General features: G+C 35.3%; 1 protein-coding gene and 1 long non-coding RNA gene across 2 annotated transcripts in view; one reads left to right on the plus strand and one right to left on the minus strand.

Annotated features, from left to right (window-relative positions):
- lrrc4ca (leucine rich repeat containing 4C, genome duplicate a) overlaps window positions 1-25,200 on the minus strand; it is a 124,957-nt gene that overhangs the window by 89,385 nt on the left and 10,372 nt on the right.
- LOC116708765 (uncharacterized) overlaps window positions 17,233-25,200 on the plus strand; it is a 64,003-nt gene continuing 56,035 nt past the window's right edge. Inside the window, exon 1 of the long non-coding RNA XR_004336769.1 lies at window positions 17,233-17,249. This is a non-coding gene — a long non-coding RNA (uncharacterized LOC116708765). The remainder of the gene's footprint in view (window positions 17,250-25,200) is intronic.

The raw sequence follows: 25,200 nt of genomic DNA on the forward strand, positions 1-25,200 counted from the left end.
GGTGGCCCCATCCAGAAAACTGCATTATAGAGGGATTACACAGCTATCTGTGCTGGTCTGATTAATGGCCACAGTAATTAATGCTGAAGGGGTCTGTCCAAGTGCCTCAGTGTCGAGGAGCATACAGCAGTGAGCCAGCTGCAGCGAGCGGGGCTTCTATTCACACACACACACACACACACAGGCCCGCACGCCCCTACACAAGCACAAACACTTGAACACCTGGATCCTCTCATGCACACATATGTTGCACACAGTGAGGGTTTATTCAGAGAATTATAAACCGATATATAAATGCAAAAATAGAGTTCAAGTATAATTTAGGTGTCAATTGAAAAACTGTGCAAATAGTATAATAAAAAACATAATAGTTGATAAAAAAGCAATATTTGAATATTGGAAAATTAACAAAGGCTGATACCTATATTGCCATCTGTAGGCCTCCGTCTTGAGGTAAACTGTATAGCTTTATTGTGTTCAAAAGTGAAACCAATTCCATACGTACCAGACAAAAAAAAAAATAAACATACAATGAGAAATAATATGAAAATGAAGCATTTTGTGGCAGTCATACTAAAATTTAAAGGAATGATTTAGTAAAATTATTATCTTATTATCTTACAAATGTCACTATAAAATATTTTCACCAGAAAATATTATCAATAATCAGTCCTTTATCTCTTGTAAGGAAACAAATACAGTTACTTTACCTCAGGCCGTTGAGTACAAGTACTTTGGTGTCTTGTTCAGTATTGATTGCAGGATGGAGCAGAAGACAGATAAAGGGATTGGGGGATAATCAGCAGTAATGCTGGCGCTGCTCTGATCTGTCATGGCGAAAATAAAGTGCATAGCCAAAAAGCAAAGTCCTCCAGCTACATTCTAGACTCAGTTCCCAAAGCTGAGATACTAAAGTCTCTCTATGCTGCATGTTTTAGGTGTCTCCTTGAACTAGGTAGCATGCAGAGAAGGCATTTATTGTCACAACATAACTCTTGATTCTACAGACAAGAACCCAATAGCAGGATGATGATGTCTAGAGAGCATTTTCTCTTGTCATCAAAATATCCTTAATCCTTAGAAAGGAATTTCCAAAATATCTCAATATCTCTGAAAAGTTTTCACACATTTTTTGCCTTTTGATTTTTCTGATATTTAATGTACTTACACATATTTATGCACATTATTATTTTATTTCCATTTAATTAAAAATGCAAATATTTAACGATCAAAATTAAAAGCACATAAATGTTGTGGTAAACAGTGTGCAGAAGGTAGAATGAGAATGTGAAATTGACCTTTCTTTTCTTATTTTGATCATCTCTCAGAGCTTGATCACTATGTCCCAAAGCAGTTGGTGTTATGCAGAACATATATGCTGACTAAGCACAAATTATGGCTTTGCTTAGCTTTGCGTTTCATTTTAAGCTATTTTTGTACCACCAAATTCTGCAGATGTGCTCTATTTAAAAAGAACAGACCTTGTTTGACTGTGAATGCTATCGACTTGATTCCTCTTTGATTTCATGACATATGAATTTCAAAACCAAACAGCAACAACAACAATAGTAACAAGTATATAGCAATACTACTACTAACAATATCAATAATAGGTAATGATGACTGCATGATGGTCATGGGTTTACGTATCAGCCTGGGATCTTTCTGCATATTTTCGCCATGCACGTTCTTTACAAGTATTCGCGCTTTGGCACACTGTCCAAAAACATGATTCTTTGAGTAATTAGTTTCTCTTAAATGACTTTTGGCACAACTGTGTAAGTGCAGTTCATACCTAAGGTATGATTAACCTGTCCAGGGCGTAACCTGTCTTGGCCCAATGAAGGCTGCAGATGGGTCCCATGCTCTCTGCGATCTCTCAATAGTCTAGAGCACATCCCAGGTTATGCTTTTTAAAAAGGAGTAGTTTTATGCTGTTACATGGTAAAGTAAAACAGCATGAATTCAGAAAGGAATGCTTTAAATACAAACACGAAAAGAAGACCATAATTGTGCACGTCTGCATTTGATAAAACAGACCAGCAGTCAGTTAGATAAAGAACATGAACCACATAAAGAGAGAGTTCAAAGCAACAGATTTAGGAATGCCATCCTTCCGAGAGCAAAACTAAAAAGGGAATCTGTTAGATGTGGTCTGTGCTTTAGACAATTTTTATAATGTCAGTGTTCTAGAATTTTAAGCAACGAAGGACTGCTATTATTTGTTTCCTTGTAGTGCTGCAGGTCTTCCAAGCATAACAGTACCTATTGTATTTCATGTCAAACTTGACTATGGAAATGTTATGGAAAAATTTTTCAGCACCAGCATGAGTGCTGAGGTGGTAATCATTCTTTTCCACACCATGGTCTGCATTCTGCCTGTGTTTTGATCTACTTTACACATTATGTATGTTGCCATGGAATATTTCTGATTATTTTTACTAAACATGCTGATTTTCTTCTTGTGCTATGAATATGTACAGTGCTTTCTGTGATTATATGAGACATTCACAATTCACTGAAATTCTAATAATGAATGGATCATGGATTGTTCATACCTGGTTACCACCAGCTCAGATTCCAATTTGTCACCATTGTCAATGCTATAGAAACATGCAGTAATAGTTACGGACTGGGTGAAAATCGACTGCTGACTCAAACTTTAGCAAATGTCAACCATGTCATTTCACAATACTTTACAATTACTGTTAATTTGCATGTAAGGTACTCGAGGCAGCACTAACATGGAGATGTTTTTGAGAACATCTCCATCTACACATATTTCCACAAAGCGCACAAATACACACATCGCTACATGTCTATTTTTTTTTTACTGTTGCACAAAAGCTTAATTTTGAGATAGCAGAAATCAGAGAGCATATCCATTCAATTTGACACATGTTTTATTATTCCTGCATTATGCAACTGTTGCTAAATGTCATGTAAATGCTTCAGTGAATTTCAATTTACCATCAAGCCACTAAGCCCCAGTTCCTACTTTGAGCTGATAAAGTGAAATTGAGGAATGCAACAAAAAAAAAAAAGAGGCTGGAAAGACAGAGAGAGTTCATGGGACACTTCCCTCAGAGCAGTGTTATCCACCATGAATACAGAATGTCACGAGCAGTAAGGAAAGGAAAGTCATTTGTCAGCTGTATCAAGGATCTGGGTAATTACTGTAGAAACAGCAGCTTTGTGGTTATCCTGCTGAAGAAGTACAAGAGAAGAACTGTCTGTTTGAAGGAGACTAAATTCTGCATCTGTCAGACCTGACACTACTGAGAAGGCCCCTTTTTCAAACAAACATGTAAAGATAAAAATATTTATTTTTCTACATTGCTTAATGTTTTTGTGGAACTCTAAGGTGGTGATTAAAATTCATACACATTGAACCATGATGTCTAAAATTTTACAATTTTTTAGTTTATTTTTTCCAAAAATAGATTATTTCTTAAGTAATTCCCATCCTTGGTCATATTTATAAATGCAGCGGCAAGCTGTAATGATTAACAATGGCTTTCAGGGAACTCCGAAACTCATATGGATATATTAATGATGCTGTGACTGTTTTTCTATTTTAACACTTCAAAGGTCTCATGCCCTGTTTCCTGGCACTTTTTGTGGTCTTTACCAGATATTTTTCAAAATATTTGGAAAAGCAGGGGTACATAAATAACTGATGTTAGAGAGGGTATGGTGTTCACAGTTTCACACCATCATGTCTTTAAACTGATTCATGATAATCTGATGTAGACTGACAAAAAGTGGTAAGCAACAATCATTGTGTATAAGATATCATGTGTATAAGATATCAATCTTTAGTAGTTATTTCTTTTATTCTTAATCCAGACACCTTCAAATGTTAATAAACTATAACTTCATATTTCTCTGTTACTGTTATATGAATGAACACAGTACTGTTATTTACATATGATACACAGAATAAAGAACGCATCTAGAATAAACAGTCTACATTTAGAACAGGTTCTATACATTCTTGAAAAGTCTTTAAAAGTATGGAATTTGACAGTACTATTTTCAAATAATAAGAAAAGACATAAAAACAACTGGAAAAAGGCACCAGTCCTTCTTGCCAAATTGCAAGCATAAGTGTGTTCACATAATGAATGGATGGATTATGTATTGATATAAAGTGCACCACTAATTTATGATATCTCAATGAGTACATACAGTAAGTTTATAATCAAAACGCTTTGGTTAAATCCAGAATTTCTTAACCCTGATCCTCAGAGCTGTTCCAGGTGTCTCCCTGCTGCTGCACACCTGACTTCGGTGCACAGGTGATTGGCAGGCATCTGCAGCAGTTCATGCAATACTGAGTAGGTAATGCAATCCTTTACAGTAAGTTTGTAGTAGGCACATCTAAAACACGAAGGTACCAATAACAAGGGTTGACAAACACTGGGCTATACAACATAGTATTTCTGTTACCATTGAATGCTATGAAAATAAAAAATGTAACCTAAAATTAACATTCTCCAATCCCTTGAATTTAATTTTTAGATTTTTTGGCACCTTTAATTCCAGTTACTAGATGGGAAATGGGTAAAGAGAGAGTAGACCTGCAGCAAAGGTCTCAAAGTCAGTAATTGAACCCTAGACAGTCACAAAGAGGATCAGAGGTTCTTTTATTTGTGCTACACTCTGTTGGTATTTTTGTTTTCCTATTTTACTTCAAAACCTCAACAAATTTTTTAAGCTTAATTGATTAAAAGAAATCTTATGCGTGCTGACAAGAACGTCTAAGACACAGGAAAAATTCACTCTGGAGGCTTTTTTTAGAGACACTTTACATATGAATGTCCATCACTATTTCCGGATTTGTAATAATAGCAGTGCGTGTGGCAGAAGGAATGGTCGGGAAAAGAATGGTAACAAGACTAAAAAAAAATGCTCTTTTTTCAGTCAGAGGGAGCATGTGCTCGTTCTAAAATGAATTTCATCTCACATACACATGTAAATCTCGTCAGTACTCATCTCTCTCTTGGCGGGAAAAGCAGTTCAGAGAGACAGCCGGGATAAATCAGTGGGTAGGGCCCTGATGTAGCCTGTGTGGGCTAGGACAGAGATGAAGTCACTGCAAGCAGCCTCTCTGGCTTTAATGATGTGCAGTGAGCCAGTGGAGGCGTGTAAATCTGCAGCTGGCATCTCATTCTCTGCAGCCTCTATTCTTACCAACCTTTGAGATATCTCTGTCAAAGTCACCTCTGTGCACCTGCTACAGGTTCAAGTGCAACAATTCCCCCAGTGGGTAAGAGACAAAGAGAGAGAACTTACCAGAAAGAGAGAAGCTTACGCCACAAGTTTTACTTTACTCAAATTCAGAAGAAAATACCAGCAATCTTCAACTTGCAAGTGCTAATATTGCTATCATTAACATTATTAATATTATAAACAATTACAATCCAGATTTTTAAAAAGTTTTTTTTTTTTTTATAGAACACATGAATGTATTAAATAGAACACTAGTTCTCTAGTTTTAAATGCTCCCGGTTAATGGGTATGGGCCTTTCATCATTTGATAAATTCCAGTCAGTACTCTCAAAACTACATAATTTTACTTAACATTATGTAGTTTTTAAGTATACTACATAATTTATAAACAGCTATAAACATGCTGGGAATGTTCATAGCAACATGCTGGGAAACAAAAATGTGCTCAAAGCAGCTAATCTTTTATGCTACTGAATGTCGGGAATTCTCCATATAGCCTGGACTATTGACATACATGCTCAATTAATCTTTGGCAGTTATTTTTTACCAAGGAGTATGCTATCAAAATTCACTGAATGTTCAGTATGACTGATTTGGTCATTTTCATTCCCACATAAAGCTCATGCAATGTAATCCCTTGAACTGAAAATGCGGCATTGTATGTAGGAAAATTGCCTCTTTCTCAATATAAACATCAACTGGAAAACTAACACTGGTGAAAAAGTAGAAGATTTGTACATCTTGCTCTGCATATATATTTATATATTTTTCAGTTATTTAATAGGTATTATTAAAAACATTTCAGAGGGGGTGTTTTGAGTTTTTTGAGCTTTACGTTACGTTACGTTACATTATAATGTAATTCCCTCATCAAAAACATATGTGGAGTTTGCTTTGATTCTTTATAAGTTTGAGAATCCTTGAATGTACCGTGGCAGCTAAAATGGTTACTCCCACAAAGCGCCACCTATTTCCATAAAGTTCCTCTTTGGAGCTGTAGTCTACAAATAATAATATAAATCTGTGTTACATATGGTTTCTGGACATGTCCATCAATATTGTTTTCTTTTGACAAGCTGTTACTGTTTTCTTTATAATCATCAATATTCTGCAGCTGTCATCTGTATGTAACTTTGCGTTATATTTAGAAAAACCCAAGTATTGGACACACTACATAAGAAATCTCTGGTCTACATTTCTAACTGCATGTGACTCTATCTCTGAATTGTGTTAGAATATAATTGGATTGAATTGGTTGGACAAATTATTCCAAGCAAAATTTGTTCATGTACAAGCAAAAGAAGTGAATTAATTTCTAATCAATACTTTTTTTACAATTATTTATTCATGTTCTATAACGAGAAAGATTTTGATATCTGGATCCAATGTCAAATGTTTGCATATAACATAAATTTTAAATTTACACACTGATTCAAATTGTATGTTTCAAAAGACATTGTTTTGTTTAAAAGCATTACAGATTCACTAAAACTGCAGCACTTAAAAAATATTAAGTCAAATCTATTTGAAGTATTATGCAGACAATTGCCTATTTCATTAATCCTGTCTGTCAAGCATGATTTTAGTTTGCACTCGGTATTTGGGTAAAGAGTGGTGAAGTGGCTCAACCTTGCTTTAATTGAAATTTTGAAAACAAAAAAAGAAAAACAAATTAAATTTATTTATGTATTCACAACAGAAACCAGTTGATCTGCAGTGCACTTTATTTTTAAGCAAGAAAATGCTTTTACTGCTTTTAAGGAATGAACAGTTTGTCAACATCAAGATAGCAACAACAGCCCTAACTGTCCTGAGGCATTACAACACACTAAGTAACGTAACAATTTTAATTACCATCTACTTTTAAAGTCAACGTTCAGTTTTAATAAATAATAACTATCAAAAGTCCCAAAACAATTAAACTGTTTTGTGACTGTTTTGATTGAAACTCCCTTTATGTTGGGAAATTAAAGCACAGCTGTTCAGCTTTTAAAAGCATTCTTTGTAGTAAAACTTTGTTGTCTTTCTGGTAGAGCTACTTTGCAGAAGAAAAAAAACAATCAGTCAGGCAGTAAGTGAAAGAGACAGTAATTACAAAGCAAATAAAAAGCTGAGCTGATGAAACTAAATGTTAGGAAGCAAGAGAAAAAAATATTGTGACCCAAATATAAATTAAGTAAAAAGAGAAAAGATAGAGATTAATGAAACATTAAAGTAGCTGAGAAATACAAGCAGCAACAGGAGAGTACAGATGAATGACTGGCTGTTTTAAGTGTAAACATGAAAGCAAGATGTGTTCATTAAAGTCAAAAGTGTGTCAAATAATTGCAGTTTTTCTGGGGTTTTGTGACAAAAAAAATACCTTTATACTCTAGTCAGTGTAGGGAGTAGACTCTCTGATATTCACACCTCAGTAAAAACATGTAAATATAAAGGTAACATGTTGCACAACAACATACTGTATAAAGTGTCGAAACAAAACATTGAAACAAAGACAAACATGGTGAGATAAATGTTATTTTTTTTGTCTTCATGGTACAACAAGAAGAGCGAGTGGAGCTCGGGTCCAACCAATTTTGGAGCCTATTGTTAAAAAATAAAATTGAAGAGAAAACAACAACACAATAGATAAATTCATAAAAATCCCACAGCCATATTCTGTCACTGAATGCATCATTGCACGTAACATTAGTCAAGGTTCACAATACCAAATGCAAACCTTTCTCACATAGTGAATTGCAAGTTTGCTTTGTTTGCTATTTAGAACTTTTTGGAAACATTTTCATATTAATTTTCATTACAAGATTGTTTTCCAGAAAGCGCACAAGCCTGTGAAGTTGTTCTACTCTACATCAGTAGCCCATGTTGAGAGCTCTTGGTGATCCCTCCACCATCTTAAACTAGTTAGTGGTTAATTAAGGCATGCAAAATACTCATCTACAGAGGGCCACATAAAAAAATATATAAGCCAGATTTCATCCCCGGGCCTGGACTTGGCCACATGTCAATCACTCTGCAGGAAGTAGTATGAAATTGCCCTGCTGTATGTACATTCAAATAGATGTAAAGTCCGGGGTAGCGAAGCATTCCTGCTTGAAAACAATTCTAGAGAAAGATTATCGTATCCTAAAAATAACAGATGTCCACGAGAGCTCTTGGACATATGGGCTGACTTATAACTTTGCTGTATTCTTATAAGCTTAATATACTTTGTGAACTATTTCACACACAGAACACCTGCCCTCTGGTTTCAATGCATGATTTTGCAGAGTTGCAAACACAAAAACAGGTAAAAAGCCAAGCATCAATGTGGAAGAAAGCCCCTTGTAATCCTGCTGTTTTTAGCTGTGTGTGCTTATCACAATGCACAGAGCAGGGTTGGTAAACAATGCCATGTATGTCAATTCAAAAGAGAGTCATTGCTTTGCATGCTTCTCACTGATGTGCTGTGCCATGCAGAGGTATTGTGTGCTTTCTGCTTCTAGCGAATCTCTTGAAGCTGGGTGTATGTGCAAGGCACAAGATGTGGACTCTAAAAAAAAAAAAAAAACATGTTATGGGAAGGGCATGCTCAAATATGGTATTAAGGTTGTTGGAACTAGTTTTACTATAGATTTAATGAATTTTATAGTGGGTTCAAGGTACAAATCTTTGTAAGACAAACAGCAGACAGTTACAAATGTTGGTCTTAAATCTTATTTATTCTTAATATTTTTGTTTGAGGTGACACTTCTTCCAACTTTCCACTATCAGTCAGTGGAACTGATAGTGGCTTTTTTTCTAGGAAAGCCTCCTAGAAAAAGATAATTTACAGGCATTTTATTTCCAAAATAATGAGGCTGCTGTCTGTCATCATTGAGGTTCTGCAGTGGTTCAAACCCTATGTCTTATCATAAATGTATGATAATAAGACAAAAGGCAATGCCATGTATATCAATTCAAAAGAGAGTCATTGCTGTAATACTTTGATTCGCCATTTGCTCTGTATTTTCTTTCTGAAACAATAACATTAATCGTTTTAAATGTTGCCATGGTAACCAATATAAGATGTTATAATTTCTTCACTACTACTTTAATATTTTAGGCAATGGTTGACTTAATGATTATTTATAAGTCGTTATCCAAGTTTTAAAAAAAAATGCATTTGTGTTCAGAGCTAACACCGCAATCCGCAAAAGGATTTATCACTTCTGTTTAATGTCTGCTTGTTCATATTAGCCAGAAAACCGGAAAACTGCACATGCAATACTAGAAAACATTGAGTCAAATGGAAGAATAAGTGGAGGGAGCCTGTCATGACATATGCTTAGAGCAACCACAAAAATTGAACAGCAACAACACTGCTGATATCATAGACCTCTATCAGTCACTTTTACTGTAATCACCTCAGAGTTAAGCTGACAAACCAGGCAGAGGATGGAAAAGAAAAAGGCACAGAAGTGACAATAAGTCAGTAAGAGTGAAACATGTGAAGTTAAAGAGAGTGGATTTTAGAAACACATTTCTTGTGCAGGTGTGTGTTTTGAGTTGTGTTGGTTTTGAGAAACACTACTTGAGGCAATAGCGTAATGCTTTGTGACCTTTGTGTCACAGCAGATCAGAGAGATCAGCTTAGAATATCAGTGAAGATGGGAGATTTGCTTTTCTTTTTATATTCAGCCATAGTTCAAATGTTAGAAACACTAGTATTACCTTTGAATCTTCACAGACTGGATTCTAGCTGTCTCAAGGGAATAACTCCAGTCACACAATATTACACTCCTCCTTCCTTCAGTTCTGGAGAAAAACTAATTCAACATTTATATTGGCCTTTGTTGAGGTTTTTAGTGCGGTTTAGAAAATAAAACATTACTACACAAGATTATTCCTTTTACATGCTTTACAAAAGAAAGACCTAAACCTGATTTTCTCAATGTCAGCAACATCTTTCTCCAGTGAGAAAAAAAACATCCTTTTGTCAAAAACACACATGGAAATGTCCCTGAAAGCTTGTGGAACCATTACCTCACCATGGTCTTTTCAACAATTCATCAAATCTTGAGGAAGGTCTGCCAAACCAAATACACCAAACCGAATAGTCTTATGTTCATTCATCCTTTACGCCAGGACTGGTTTTCTTTTTCCAGTAATTTTGTACCTTTATCCTCTGACTAAATGTAGTTTATCTTTTTCTGCTCCTGGAAGAATCTGTGCCAAACAATCCAAAAAATTTCCAGATCTCTCTCACATGAACACTTCTGACAGGGGAGAGCAAAAGTAAAATGTGTAACTTTTCAACAATTTTCTTAGTTTAATCTCACCATGAAGAGTTAGAGCAGCATCTAATTGTATAATGCTGGTGTAAAATAGTAAATATGTATTTTCATCCTTTTTTGCACAATAAAGCTGAAATATATTTTGCAAGTAACACAGTACTGTGAGTTCGTTAGAGGTTTTGAGGACTCAAACACAGATAGGAGGCAGGCAAGATCACTTTGTAGTGAAGCTCAGTAAACAAAAGGTAAAATGGAAACTGGTTATGTGTAGAAGAAAAACAAGAATATGTCAAAATAGGGAGCAGAAAAATCTGAAAATTGACTATTAAAAACTATAAATCCAGAAGAGGAGGATGGTGGAACAAAGGAGAAGTGATAAGGGCTCCCTACAACAATGAATCTCTGTATGTATGGCTTGTGCATTCTATTAATGTGCAACTCTTATGTGACTCGAGTGTGCAGGTGTCCCATTTAGTGGCATGCTGGCCTGACTTAGCACTTAGCACTTCTTTTTCCTGGCGTAAAGCAGTGTAGGGAGTAGACTGCAGGCAGGTCCAGTATGTGATGGCTGACTTCTTGGTGAGTCCATGAAAAACTAATTTGTAGAATTCTAACCATTAGGACCTGATGCACTGATGCACTATTTCACTATTACCTGCAAAGGACAGTGACTAACCCTCGGGCTCTGGCTCCTAACCCTGTTTCTAAAGCCCCAGAGCACAGAGAGTGCACACTTTAATAATACTCACACCCATAAGCAGTCAACTGTGGAGCGTGCCATCGGCCTCCTAAAATGCTAGTGGCAGAGTGTAAACTTTATTTCACGTCACAGTGGCTAGCAATCTGCTTTTAACTCTCCACCTCACTTACATTGCTTTCTGCTTCCATGAAATTGTGTTTATTTTCTCCTTTTTTCCCTGTTGTTGACGTTGTTAATCATGAAATAACATAATCAGTTAGCCAATTTAAATAAACACTGACATTTCCTGTTAAACTTGTTGTATTGCTCATAAAACCCTGAATTTGCTTCTGATTGGTTGACAAGTTCCCCATGATTACTCTGTTAGATAAGTATTCGATATAGGTGTGTCTTTTGTGATGCTCTTCTAGACCATCATATGTTTTGAGTTTTCTAACACATCAAGCAGTTGACCCAGCCAAAGTTAATTAGTCTCGCACTTTATTTTGATCTATCTGAAATGTCACTTCAGAGCAAAAGTTATTATGTTGACTTTGTAAGCATATAGATGAAACAACTGGTTGATGAATAAACCATCAACCAAAACATTGGCTTTTGTTTGCTGGTATTTCATCTGGAATTTCCAAGAAGGAATTTGATATCACTTGAAAGCCTACACTGTCAAATTTTGAGTGGATGATAAAAGAAACTTAACACTTGGATTACAAAGCCTGAGTGAACTGACATAATCTTAAAAGCAGTGTATTGCGTTATGCTGTTGTCAGCCCAGTTTTCTTGTCAGTGACTCTCACTTATGGATGCAGTGTTGTCTGTGTCAAATTTTATCAGGCGGTATTTTAGAAAAAAATTACTGACATGCAGTTAATAGTCATTTCCAGAACACACAGAAGAAAATATCTTTAGAATAATGTCACTTTGACTATGATGTCCAGTGACATGGAAAACCATCTGCAGAGCTACGATTGCTTGTAATAAATTTCATTTTGTTTAGCAATAGTTAAAATACAGCTTAGCTAAGTTTTTCTTTAAGTATTCACCCCAAATTAACTGTATCTACTCATGAATGGATTAGATTGAATTGTATGTAATAGGAGAGTCTCAATCTGATATTGATATTGGAAATTGATCTAATATATCAGCTGAAAAATTGGATTAAATTGGGCTTCATCTAAAATCTCAGGTATACGCATGCAGAAAAAAGCATCCCTCTCTATTAAAAAGTAAGAATAATACAAGAATGAAAGATTAAGTAGGACAGTCTACATGATCAAAGACATTTTAAAACACATCTGATAAATTCTAAGGTTTTTTTTATTATTTTAGAATCTCAAAGAAAATGAGATTCTTTGTCTTTTTTTCGAACAATGAGCTAAAACTCTTATTTCATTGTAATGCAACCAAGGTCATGCATTATATTGTCTTGTCTCATCTAATGAGCTGGTTGTATAAAAAAAACACCCTTATTTAACATGTACAAGTAGTTAGAAGGACCTTCTTTTTCACCACCTGCACACAAAAACACACCCCTTCTCGGGTTTCCACCCCTATTTTTAACTAAAATACACCATTTAATATATGACTATTGTCTGTGTTTATGTTCCACTGCATTTATCATACAATGAGTACACGCACCATTAGCACCGCTGTCGTCACAAGGGATCAAACCTATAACCTTCACAGTATTGCTGCTTAGTTTAATCAACACACCAAATTCATATCCAGCAGAAATACACTGGTTACAAACTGGTTGGAAATGACGTTGGACCTCTTGTAGGAATGTCAGCTCATTGTAATAATGTGATCTGCTTTTGCTAGAGATTTACATATAACATTTTGAATATTCTTTCAAAGGATGACAATAAAAGGTCTCATAGAAAGTGGCTATTATGTGTGTTGGGTTGAGATTATGCTCTTCTGACTAAAATATTTAGTGATATTCTAATTTTTCTTTCTGACCATAAAATGTAGTTACATTAATGGGTGCTGACAACTATTACTTTTAAATCAAATGTATGGCTCACATGTGGTTTCCTCCATATTTTGTTGTGTAATGTCCTTCAACAGTGGAAAAAGGACAACAAAGACCAGTTACCTGTCAGAGAACCAATTACAGGAAGCAATAAAGGCATAGAAAACATTCAATAGAAGAAATGTTTGGTACCTCTTCCCCCCTTGGCAGTCCACCCCTTCTCACTTGCACACAAAAATAGTGAAAGGTAGCACAGAGGTAGCAGGCTATGAGGCTTCCTCTCTGCTTGCTTGCCATTTGTCATTACAATACTGCAATGTTTATTTTCAGCACACACAAACTGAAAAAGGTAAAGGGGAGAAACAACAAGCAACTTGAGTACTGCTGACAAAGCACAACAGGATCACAGGAAGGCCTGATGTACAGGAGTCCAATTTCTCAAACAGAGGCTAGTCATTCTTAAAAGAGCATTTGTTTACTTTTAAATGGCACAGCCATTCTACAAGCAAATGGATTGCCATCCACAGTTCACGTGAGATAAATATATTAGCACTACTGTACCAAAATATTAAGATAACTGTTCCACATTTTAGAGCCTAAATTTTTAAGTTGAACTTCAATCTATTTCCCCTTAAGCTTTATTCAGCATCTATTCAATCTATTTAGCCTCATACATACGTATCAGTATAAGTACAGTGATTACACTGACTTTCTTTTTAATTTATGAGCAACCATCAGAGTTAATCAGCATAGTTTATTTCAATTCACATGGTTTCATTTGCAGCAATTGCACGAGGTGTTTAGATCTAACAAGTTAACTGTATTTTGGAGGGGAGTCAGAGTGGTTGTCGAATTAAATATGCACAGTTACATTTTTGAAAATATCTGCTTTCCTTTTTTTTTTTCATTGGAACTGTCTGCATAGTTTGACCATTGGTCCATGACACTATAGATATCTTAGCAGACAACAGTTAGGACTGAGATTAGTGTGCCAAACATTTAAAAGGATATTACTGTGCTTATTGAAAAAGACAGTGTCAGAATTGTTTGCACACACAATGTTTTCCGGTTGCATTTCAGTAGTTTCCTGTTCCACAGAGCATAAAAATGGAGTTGGAAACACATTTACAGAATAAGTTCTTACATAGCAAACTTTCCTTCCAACTGAAATTTCTGAGGTCTATGGTCATTTCAAGAACACATGGATGAAAATCTCTGTAAGAATTTTCCTTTGACTATGGTGCCAGATGACATAAAAAAAGCATTTGCAGATTTACAATTGCTTGTAACAAATTTAGTTTTGTTTAACAGTGGTCATACTACAACACCTTAACTGAATAATTTAAAAGACCAAACCTACAGTTCAGAAGGGAGAACATTTAGTTTTTGTGAGATGTGTGGTCCATGCTAGTTTGCAACCTCTACATCATTTTTATTACAGCCATGTGGAGAGTCAATGTCTGATGAAATTGCACTTTGTGTAGCCTGGTTGATTCGCTCCAAACCACTAGGTTCACATTTTTGTTCCTTCTTTTTTGCAAAATTTTAGAAGTCCACTTAATTGGACAATGGGATGGAAACACAACTTTAAAGATATTAACTGAATTAAAGTTGAATTGACTTTATTTTAGGTAATAAAAAATTCAGTCATTCTTTTGTTGGTGCTTGATTCTTTCATGCATGTTTGATTAAATCCTTGAATCTCCTGAGGCACTCATTCAGTGATGCCTAAACGCTTACTCAAACAAAGTTCCTTCTTGCAGCTGCAGTCTCCAAGTTGAGTTTCTGTCTCACAGAACAGCCTTCCGCAATGCCCCGCACCACTCAACTTCACCAGACTAAGGCAGCACCAATTAGCAAACTGCAATCCTGCTAAGCGTATCATACAAATAACTTCTAACACTCCTAAGAATTTCAAGCCGTAAAATTGCAAAGTCAAATTTCTTTTAAGTCATGCTTGATATATACAGAAGTTGTAAGCTATAAAATGGCATTATGTGGCTGGGTAATATGTAGTGCAGCCCCTTCAAAATCCTTAGCTCATTCAAAGCCCAGAATTCAAAGCCTTGGATTGTCTGAAAGTGTTCAGTATGATGTAATATCTAACTTGAAAGTCTTTCCTGCCACACAACAAAACTGTTCGCCCTAAGACAGCAAAATCAGGGATGAAAGGCTTTTAGTTTTGAGGGTTGTCCTCTGTGAAGACCTATATTTCACAAAGGTCAAATCTGACCTCCTTTCATGGGTTTCAGCTATCGTTCACACACATTGTGTCATAACTCATATTTACCGCTTGTTGTTTAACATGGGTCAGTTCTGGCCCTCACATAACATGCAATCATTCACCCTAAGAAACAGTAATGTTGCATTTGGGCCACATTTGATCTTAGCCCTATCCAGAACTGAGCCTGATGTGTCATAGGGGTCCAGAGAATGCCCAAATTTTGAAGGCCATCTGCCAGTCTCTACAAAGAAACCAAAAACAGAGGTCTATATGTAAAACAGTCTTCATTTACACATTTCATAGTTTTTTATTGTGCTCTGGATTTACTTTTTTTTTTTTCCATTTCTACTATAATTTACTACCACCCCTGTTTTATTTACCAGTGTTTTCTTTAATTCCTCTTAATTAGAAACTAACTTAAGTATGATTCAGGAGTTGTAATGTAGTTTGGTCTCCACAGGTTAGTGCCATTCAGCAAAGGATGTCTTAAATTTGCCTGCATTTGGTATTGTTGGTTTCATCTCAACTTCCGAGAGGTTAAAGTTCATCAATTAATAGAATAAAATATGTCATATTTTACCTGTAGCTGTATAACCTTCACATTCACTAAGGTGGATGTATTTGAGAGATAAAATTTTTTGTCGCTGTTTGCTCCTTCCCGTTGGAATTATTCATCTGAAGCACTGTCTGGTATAATTTTATAACCTCCTTCTCTACGTACCTTGACGTCTGTATCTGTTCCTCTTCCCCCACTCATCTAATAGCTTACGTCTTCCCTGAGGGATAGATGGCCAAGTATAATGCTTCCGTGGATAGGCTTATAGTTGCTGAAGGTCTTTCTTGTCATGGGAACAATATAAAAATGATAAAGATAAAAAATTTTCAGGGTCTTGATGTATTTCATTTTGTCAAAATCCAGCTGACTGCCCTGTATTTGGAGAAGTACTGGTGTATTGTAAAATTGTATACACAGGCTCTCTCCTTTCGTTGTCTTGTTTTATGTTGCATCTTTGGTGTTCTGCCTTAAATGCCAGAGAAAAATAATTATTTTCAGATTCCTTATCAAAATATAGATGTTTATCATCCTCTCTTTACCACCATAATTTCCTTAGTCTTCTTATTTTGGAGTACTCTGTCAGAGAAGAATACAAAGAAATTCTAGAGATATCCCAACTTGACAACGATGATCAATAAGTAGATCAGAAAAACTCTTTAGAGTGATTTTTTTGTTCATTTTCATCTGATATTGCTGCTATAAACTCATTTTTCGTCATTCTCAGAAGGCAAATTTATATTCTGCTTAGCAAATACATTCTGACAAATATGTTCATAAAACAAGGGCATAATCCTCTACCAACACCTAATTTCTTATATAATCACAAACTAAAAATAGTGTAGCAGATGGAAATGACAAAAAAAGAAAAACAAATTCTCTTACTACTACATTTGCGGTGAGATAAAATGCTGTAGGTGTTATTCAGATGATTCATTTTGCCATAAGAAAAGGTACTGAGAACTGTCTCACCAGCTCTTCTACACACAGTAAATGGAGCACTCCAACCCTTAGTACAGCGTATTAGTTTGTGTTATGTTACAAACTGTTTTGTCTTTGACGGGGGGACATATTCTCTTTTCTTCATTTTAAATATAAACATGTTGGAACTGATGAAATTATGAATAAGCTGATTGCAAATGTAGCTTTGTATATGTTACATACATTTCTGCTTCTTCTCAATATAGATGCCTGCTAATCCAGGCTCTGATAGGTAAGGAGGTTGAATTGGGTCAACCTCTCTGCGGACAACGTACATAACATATATTTTCTCACCAGGAAGTTTTCATATCCTAGAAATATGCATTTAAACAGTTGAATCATAAACAGTTTTTATGACTGCCATTTTCTATGGGAAGGGATACTGTTCTTGGAAGACAGGCAAGAGAATAAAACACAGATGGAAAAATAAAGTGCCATAATGTTCTAGAAAATTCTGAAAGGTATTCTTCCATAAGCTTTTTCTGAAAAAAGATTTTGTGCCTTTTATTTCATGGAATGACATGATATTTAGTCAAATGTAATTTTAAATGCAAGTTTCAGAATGTTGATTACTTCATGAATTGAAATGTTTACATCTACATGCTGAACATAGTTTAGCAATGAAGAAGTGGATTTTGAGACTTTTCTAAAGTAATTAAAACGATATTTGCACCAAATATGTATTTCTATTGATATAAATATATTCTGACTTAATATTCTTTATAAATATATACTGTATAAACTAAATAATTCTTAACATATTTTTATTTTCCTTCTCGCCAACAACATTGTTAGTACAAAGAATACACACACACAGGCAGGTACATGAAGGAGGAATTTTTCTTTGTATACTGCTAAATGTATCTAAAAAGGACACTAATTGGTGTGCAAACCAAATAGAAAAGTTACCATTGTTTAATTCTCTTGATTCATCCAAACTGACCTGAACTGATGTAGCTAAACACAATCTCTCAAATTCACATTTTTTTAAGAGCTATCGCCAACAGCACTTGTACTGTATGTGGCTTCATCTTGTCAGAGTTGTGTGAGGAAATTACTTTTTCACTTTTAGTACATTGGATAGTTATTTTTGTCTGACAAAAATATAAAAACAAAATAAAAATGTAAATGGGAAATTTTTTTATAGCACTGTATAAAGAACAATTGCAAGGCTTGCCTCAGATCCCAACAGACGCTCCAATATACTCAAGTCTGTGGAATTTAGAGGTAAATAAAACATCTTAAAGACTGAGGTTACAGGTGTTCTTCCTTTGGTCCCTATAGGTTCAACTTTTCATAAAGTTAAAAGAATCTAAAACCTATGGTTATGTAAATGACTTGATGATTAATCTAATGGTGTTTATAAAATGTTATTGCACGACTCGCAATTATTCTTTATCCTTATGTGATATCAAGGCCGTTTATATAAATTGAACTTTCTTTATATCTATGGAAGTAAAGCAAAATCTATTAAAGTATTATAATATAAATCGAAGGAGTTTTTTTGTGGAATGACACAACAGACACAAATACTCTTAATTGTAATCTTATTTCCAAATATGTTTTGTAGATATTACGTTCAGAATTACATTCAATTAAGTGAAAATCACATGTCTCCTCTGGACAGCTGATCCACAATCACACCTATTTTTTTTTCTGCAAAAGAAAGTTAGCCTCTCATCCTTACCCACACAGCCTTAATCTTCCAAATGCTGCTTGAGCATTTGAATTTCTGCACATCAATCTCAGGGCTCCGTCCTGCCTTGATTAATGGTCCCCATCTATCATGGCACCATGTGGCTCGCAGGCCTCGCTACGGCAGACAGCTTTGCTTTAGAATAATGGGTGCACTCCATCCGAGTCTCTACCATGCAATGATTGTGCATCTCTGTGATCTATCTGTCAAGCCTCTCTGTCAAAAGGGACAACAGGGGACAGTGCAAGGGGAAGCAATCAGAACGAAGGAGGCATTGCGGCATGCCATTTAGCTACAGTATGTAACAGACTGCGTTTTATAGAAGGTAGCTGTGCTGACTGATAAACACAAATATTTTCTCACTGACAATCCGGATTCTCTCATTCTGTCACACATGGACGCGTGAAGCCTTGGAGACATTCAGTCTGCCATCAATAACATTGACAGGGAAAGTATAGCCACTAATGGTAACTGCATGTTTTGTTGTTATCCTTTCTTCTCTTTGTTTCTCCTATATTTTTTAATAAATGAAGCATTTTCTAGGTTTTAAATATTTACCATTTCACTGATACAGTGAATTTACAGTTTTCTGAAAATCTATTGGAGGGGCAAAACAATCACACAGTATATCTCTAATCTTAGAAAATGTACTGCATGGTGGCACAGTTAGAAGCACTGTTGTCTTACAGCAGGAAGGTCGTAGGCTGATGGTCTTTCTGCATAGAGTTAATATATTCATGAATGGGTCCCATAATCCAAAAACAAGACTTTTAGGTTTATTAACTCAAATCTACACAGTGTCAAAATTATAAATACAAGCCTAAAATATTTACAAATCTCCCAATAATATTTAGTTAAAAGTTCCCTTGTAATTTGCCCCTCAACCACATCCTGCTTGTAGCCATCAACAAGTTTCTGGCACAAATTGGTGTATATTTAATAACTCAAGTTTGTTTAAGGGGTAGAGCTCATTTGATTAGGTTTCTGTTTTACATGTGAGAAGACATAATTTTATACTAGATGAGAGTTTATAAAAAAAATATTATTTTTGCAAATTGTGGCAGGAAATTAACTTATTAAGTTTGAAGTAAATGTAAACTTGCTCTCTCATTGTCAAAGTTTGTTGAAGCTGTTTGTTGCATGATCATCACATTCTGAAAAAGAGAATATTTCAATTACATATTTAAATTTAGAAACTGTATATAGCAACAGTGTTCATGCTAACTGTCAGTAAACTCCTGATGGGAATTGTTTTAGCATTTTGTTTTTTAATTACTAACTAGTGCATGACAGCAGTAATTACAAGGACATCACTTGGTAAATAGTGTGACCTGTATTACCTGTTTGATCATACCTGTAGGTCTCTGTTGTTCAGTGTTATTGGGCTTTACTTTATTACTTTTTTATTTGCTTTGCTTAAATGTCACAGCCCTATTACATTCTCTTCTGGGAATAGAGACACTATGTCGGAGTGTTGTGTTCCACCCTATTGCTGACATTTCTTTTCAGCTGGATATTACTCCAAACATTTTCCCCTGGTTCACCACTCCTGTCAGTCTGCGCCAGATGCAACATGGGGCGTGAGAAATCAATTTTTTAGAAGTCTTATGGATAACAGTGGTAAAGAGCTGCCAATGAAAAACATCACTACATGTATTGCATGTTGCTAAATTAAAAAGAGGATGAGAGCGAGAGAGAAATTTCACATGTTGTGACTAATTACAGATTTCTAAATAGAATGTGCAGCAGTTGTGAAAGTCCAGCTGATGAAATATCTTCAGTTTCTGTTATGTGCTTGAATTTCCTAGCTCTCTAACACATATAAGCATAAATTTGCATCTAAAGTTTTTGAAGCACAAGTTGCTGATGCCTTTTGACTCTGAGAAAAGTTGTAAATATCATGTATTATTAAACATGACTAAAGAGACAGAAGAGTACTTAAGTGAAATGGTTAGACTAAATTCATTCCAGGAATATAAGACTGAATCTACCCAACAATGCCCATGAACTAATTTAAATATTTATGAGTCTATATAATTTAATGAGACATGCAAGACAAATCTTTCAGCTGCACAAAAGTAAATAATTTTTTTTACGTAATATAAAATACACAGGTGTTCAGGCAGATGAAGAAACCATAAGAATGCATTTAATCTGTGTCTGTTGTGGAAAACATTAATTTAGTTTACCTAATTATCAATGATCAATTATTTATTTCCTGTTGCCAACTGCTTATATAAAAGGTCAAACAAGGAAAGCCGGTCCTGTTTCTCCTCCTGATAGAAGATAGGAAATTCAGTCTGCAAAATTGTGATGCAGTTTAATTAGGTCAGCAGCTGCCTAACCGTATTTGATAATTAAACATTTATATGAACTTCAATGTTAAGCATTGTTTTACAAACATGTCAGCCAAGTATCTCATTATTTTACTAATGAGATACTTTACTTTGCTTTACATAGTTCTGAAAATCTGTTATTCACAATTCAGATATGTTTTTGGTGAATGGATAACATCATAACACGAAATACAGCTCAATAAAGTCGATTTTAGATAAAACCTCCCTGTAATCCGTTAAAAAAATGGTGCTGAGATTGCAAATAGTGATTTTTTTTGAGGACTTGGTACACCTTTCTGAATACAGCATATAGGGAAATATAGAAGAAAAAAATGATGCAAAAACGAGAGACTTGGATGTCAGTTGGCCAGTTAAGTTGATTTTGCCTTGAAAAGACCTAGAGTCATTTAATTCAATATTCGGCTTGAGGAGCAATAATGGGGGATTCTAATGAAGCTACGACAAAAATGAAAAGGTTGTCATAAATCGTTAATAACTAATGGTGTGTGAAAGAATCGTTAATAGCCAATGGTGTGTGAAAGTCTCTGTTTAAAAACTCAAACACATTCTTTCAGGTGAGAATATATGTACCTCTGTCAGAGCTGCAGTTGTGGCTTAATTACTGTAAATACTTCCTTGATGGTGGCATTAAAAACACATGAGTTTAGAAGGTGCCTTTGCTTCCTTTTATGCACATGTATTATTGAGAAACATTACAGAAAGCCCTTACACGGTGTGCTTGGTGTAAGCACTTACTAGTACTTGATGTTGTGCACCAGTAATATCATGTCACTTTGATACGAATGTAAAATAAATACAAATACTGTAAATATGTGATGCATTTTGAGATGTCAGTAGATCCTTCGGAAGGTTAAAAACAGAAAAAGATAGAAATAAAGCAATTTAAAACATGGCTTCCGATCCTGAATCCGGGAACATTTCACTGTTAAAACATTTGTTCGGTGACTAGACAGAGGAAACAACAATGGTCCCTTAATATTCTTTTGTACTTATTACCTTATTTTTACTACTGATTAAGTGAAATACAGACTACCAATGAAGCTATAGTCTCAGAAATTGAGTGTAAGTCAAGTCTTAGGTCTTTAGAGCACAAGTCCAAGTGCTGAAATCTGTTTTTGTGACGCAAGTGTAACGTGAGTCAAAGTCATACTCACTCACAATCCCTAATTCCCATACTAGTATGCTCATTCTGTTGCTTTTTGTAATTCACAGCTCGATATTTGTTCTAAATTGCACTTTTTTCCATGTCTGTTTTCCAAGCCCTGTTTGACAGTCACGTTAGTTAATCTATATTTTAAATTTAAATAATGTGCCAGTACATGCAGTGTGTGCAGAGGTCTGTTAAATGTTTCTTTTCTGCAACTAATTCTCTGAACGAATGGCTGAAAGAAAAGCGTGATGTCGTGTGTCTCAAGCTGAATTTCAACAAGAATTTACAACTAGTTAAGATAAATTGCAGTCTTATGTTTGCATGCAAAACATACTGCCAGTACAGACTTTTGTTCATAATCTCCCATAGATTTGCAGTTTAAATTGTTGTTTAAGAAAAGAGAAAGGCTTAATGAGCAGATGGTTAAACTTGCCCAAGATAAATACAAAATGTATGGCATCCCTTTGTTTTCATTCAGAATTTAGTATGAACTGTAGCATATGTGTTTAAAGTGATCTGGATGTTTTCAAACAGTGAAGGTCTATCGTAGACAAATGATGACCCACATAATGAATTGTGCAGTACACACAGAAAGCAACTTGCAATGCCCCAGCAATGTTTTTGCAAAGGAAGCTACTGACTGACACTGATTCATTGCTGCAGTGTCATATTTATGAAGGTTTTTTCCTGTATAGTTAAGATTTTCATTAGTCAATGGATGAATGAAAGTCAGAACAGCAACATATTTTATGCTTTCCCACTGTAGGCTGTGCAGTGTGGAAATTGTAAACATACTTCAGACACTACTTTTCTGTAAATTCCTTCAAGTAATGGAGTTGTTAACCAGTCAGACATATTTTATGCACCAATAATTCACCAATACCAGGAAAACATAGCAGTGTAACTGAGAGTGATTCTCTATAAACCGCCATCATTCCTCATTACTAATGAAATATAGAGGCCAGTGAGAGAAAGAGACTGCATTAAAATGTGATAACTATATGTAATGTGCTGCGGCAACACCAGGAACAAGTTGCCAGAACACAAAGTGCTTTACAGAGTGCAAAAATAATAAGAGGTGCATCTAAGTAAAAGCTTGTCTATATAAAAGTGTTCTGAATCCCTGTTTTTTAAGGGATTCAACAGAGCCGGTCACACGGAGAGACGGGGGGGAAAAAAGGCAAAGGACTGACAGGACTGATCCCCGGGGGAACCTGTCAGGTTTGCTGTATGACTCCCTAAAAAACCACCTGCTGTTTTACTTTATTTCGTACTTAAATTCTAATTGTTGTCTTGAGGCAAAGGCGGCAAAATGGAATTTTGTGGCTCCATGAAAAAACAGGCAGTGCAAGACATTACGTAATAGAGTACAACTCCAGGTAAAAGGAATAGATTTTGCATCATAGATACTGAGTGAGTGTGGCAGCCAAAGTTTAAGTAACCTTTCATCACATTGCCTTGAGGTCTTTTACACTGGTAGCAACATGTACAGCTGGATGTCAAGATCACTCTTAAGTTGTCTGGCTTAAAAAAGACAAACAACAAGCAGTCAGCAATCTCTATAATGTCTGAGTTGATTTACTCTTAGGTTCTCCAAATGTCAAGGAGGAGTTCAATCAGGATTTAGTAGCACAAACAATTCGGGAAATGCCAACGAAAGGAAATTAGGACTTTACTCTTCTTAGGCAGATTCTTGGACTCTCAGCAAGACGGCTGTTGTTACTACATTTAAGTACTTGCCAATACAAATATTCAACCTTTTTTATTCTTACCTATATATTTTCTGCTACATACATTTATGTTTTCTGTAAATGTATTGAACGTTGCTGGTCGCACATGTGACATGGCCTTAGAAAGTTCCGATTTATTTAGTTCAAGAAAGCATTCAAATGGTTTTCTTTATGAATGTAATCCAAGCAAAGATGTACATCACCCTGTTTTATAATACAGGATTCTGCACCATTTGATATAACCATTTACACTAGTTTAATTTGACTTTCTTTCACAATTTGGAGTAAAACAGCAAAAAAAAAAAGTCATTGTAATTATCTTAAAACTAAAGCTGCCAATACATTTATTAAAGGATTACAAACAAAAAAGCAGTGTTATACAAAATAAGATAACTTATGCATAAGTACTGCTAACAATAATTATACAGCTGCAACTAAAAACAGCTACAAAGAATGTCATTTTGGCTCCTTTTTCATTAGCCAAAAATTAGAGTACATGTAAGCAATAGTCATTCCATCATACTGATATAACAATCCCTCCACCGCACACATTGTGTCACAACTTGAGTTTTCCGAGGGATTTTGTATAATATCATTCACTGCTCCTATGGAGACAGAAAATACTCTGTGGAACACTTTGCAATTTGCCATGTATTTACCTTCTCCCACACAGACACTGGTGATATTTAGCTTCCTCTTCCTTTGCTATACTTTTGCAAACTGTTTGTATTTGACAGGGGAGCTTGAAGACGAGGCAGAAGTCATTTTTTAAATCTCAGTGTTACTCCCACTTCCTGCCAGCAGCTCATTTATTGTACATGGCAACATTCAAGGTACACATAGACAGATATAAATATAGCATCATGCACTGAGAATAAAATACAAAACAGGATGAAGGGCATCCTACTAGCTCATGTCAATAAATGTAGGCTTATCTTCAGTCCAGATCTTTTCATCTCTCCATTCTGCAGTGTTATCAGAAACATCATCATAAATTTTGTCCCACTAAACAACAAAGATCACCTCCCCATCATAATGTCTCTGTGAATATTAAAAGCCTTTTACAAAAGCTGACAATCTGCTGTTATGATTCTGCAGGAACACCAGCCCTCACAGACAACTGCAAATCTTTGTTGTTTTTTTTTTTAATGTTTTACATGTTAAGATGAAGTTTTGTATGTGTACTTACATGTGTGCCCCATCACAGTGGGGTGAAAAATACAGTTGTTTCAGAATCAAGAAAGAGAAGGAAAAAAAACATCAAAAGGCAAGCTTCAAACATTCCTGGAAGCCTGGCATCGATGTATAATACAACAGATGAACAGAAGCTTGCATTAAGTAAAAAACTTA

Source organism: Xiphophorus hellerii, chromosome 2 (assembly GCF_003331165.1).
Source record: "Xiphophorus hellerii strain 12219 chromosome 2, Xiphophorus_hellerii-4.1, whole genome shotgun sequence".
NCBI classification, from domain to species: domain Eukaryota; kingdom Metazoa; phylum Chordata; class Actinopteri; order Cyprinodontiformes; family Poeciliidae; genus Xiphophorus; species Xiphophorus hellerii.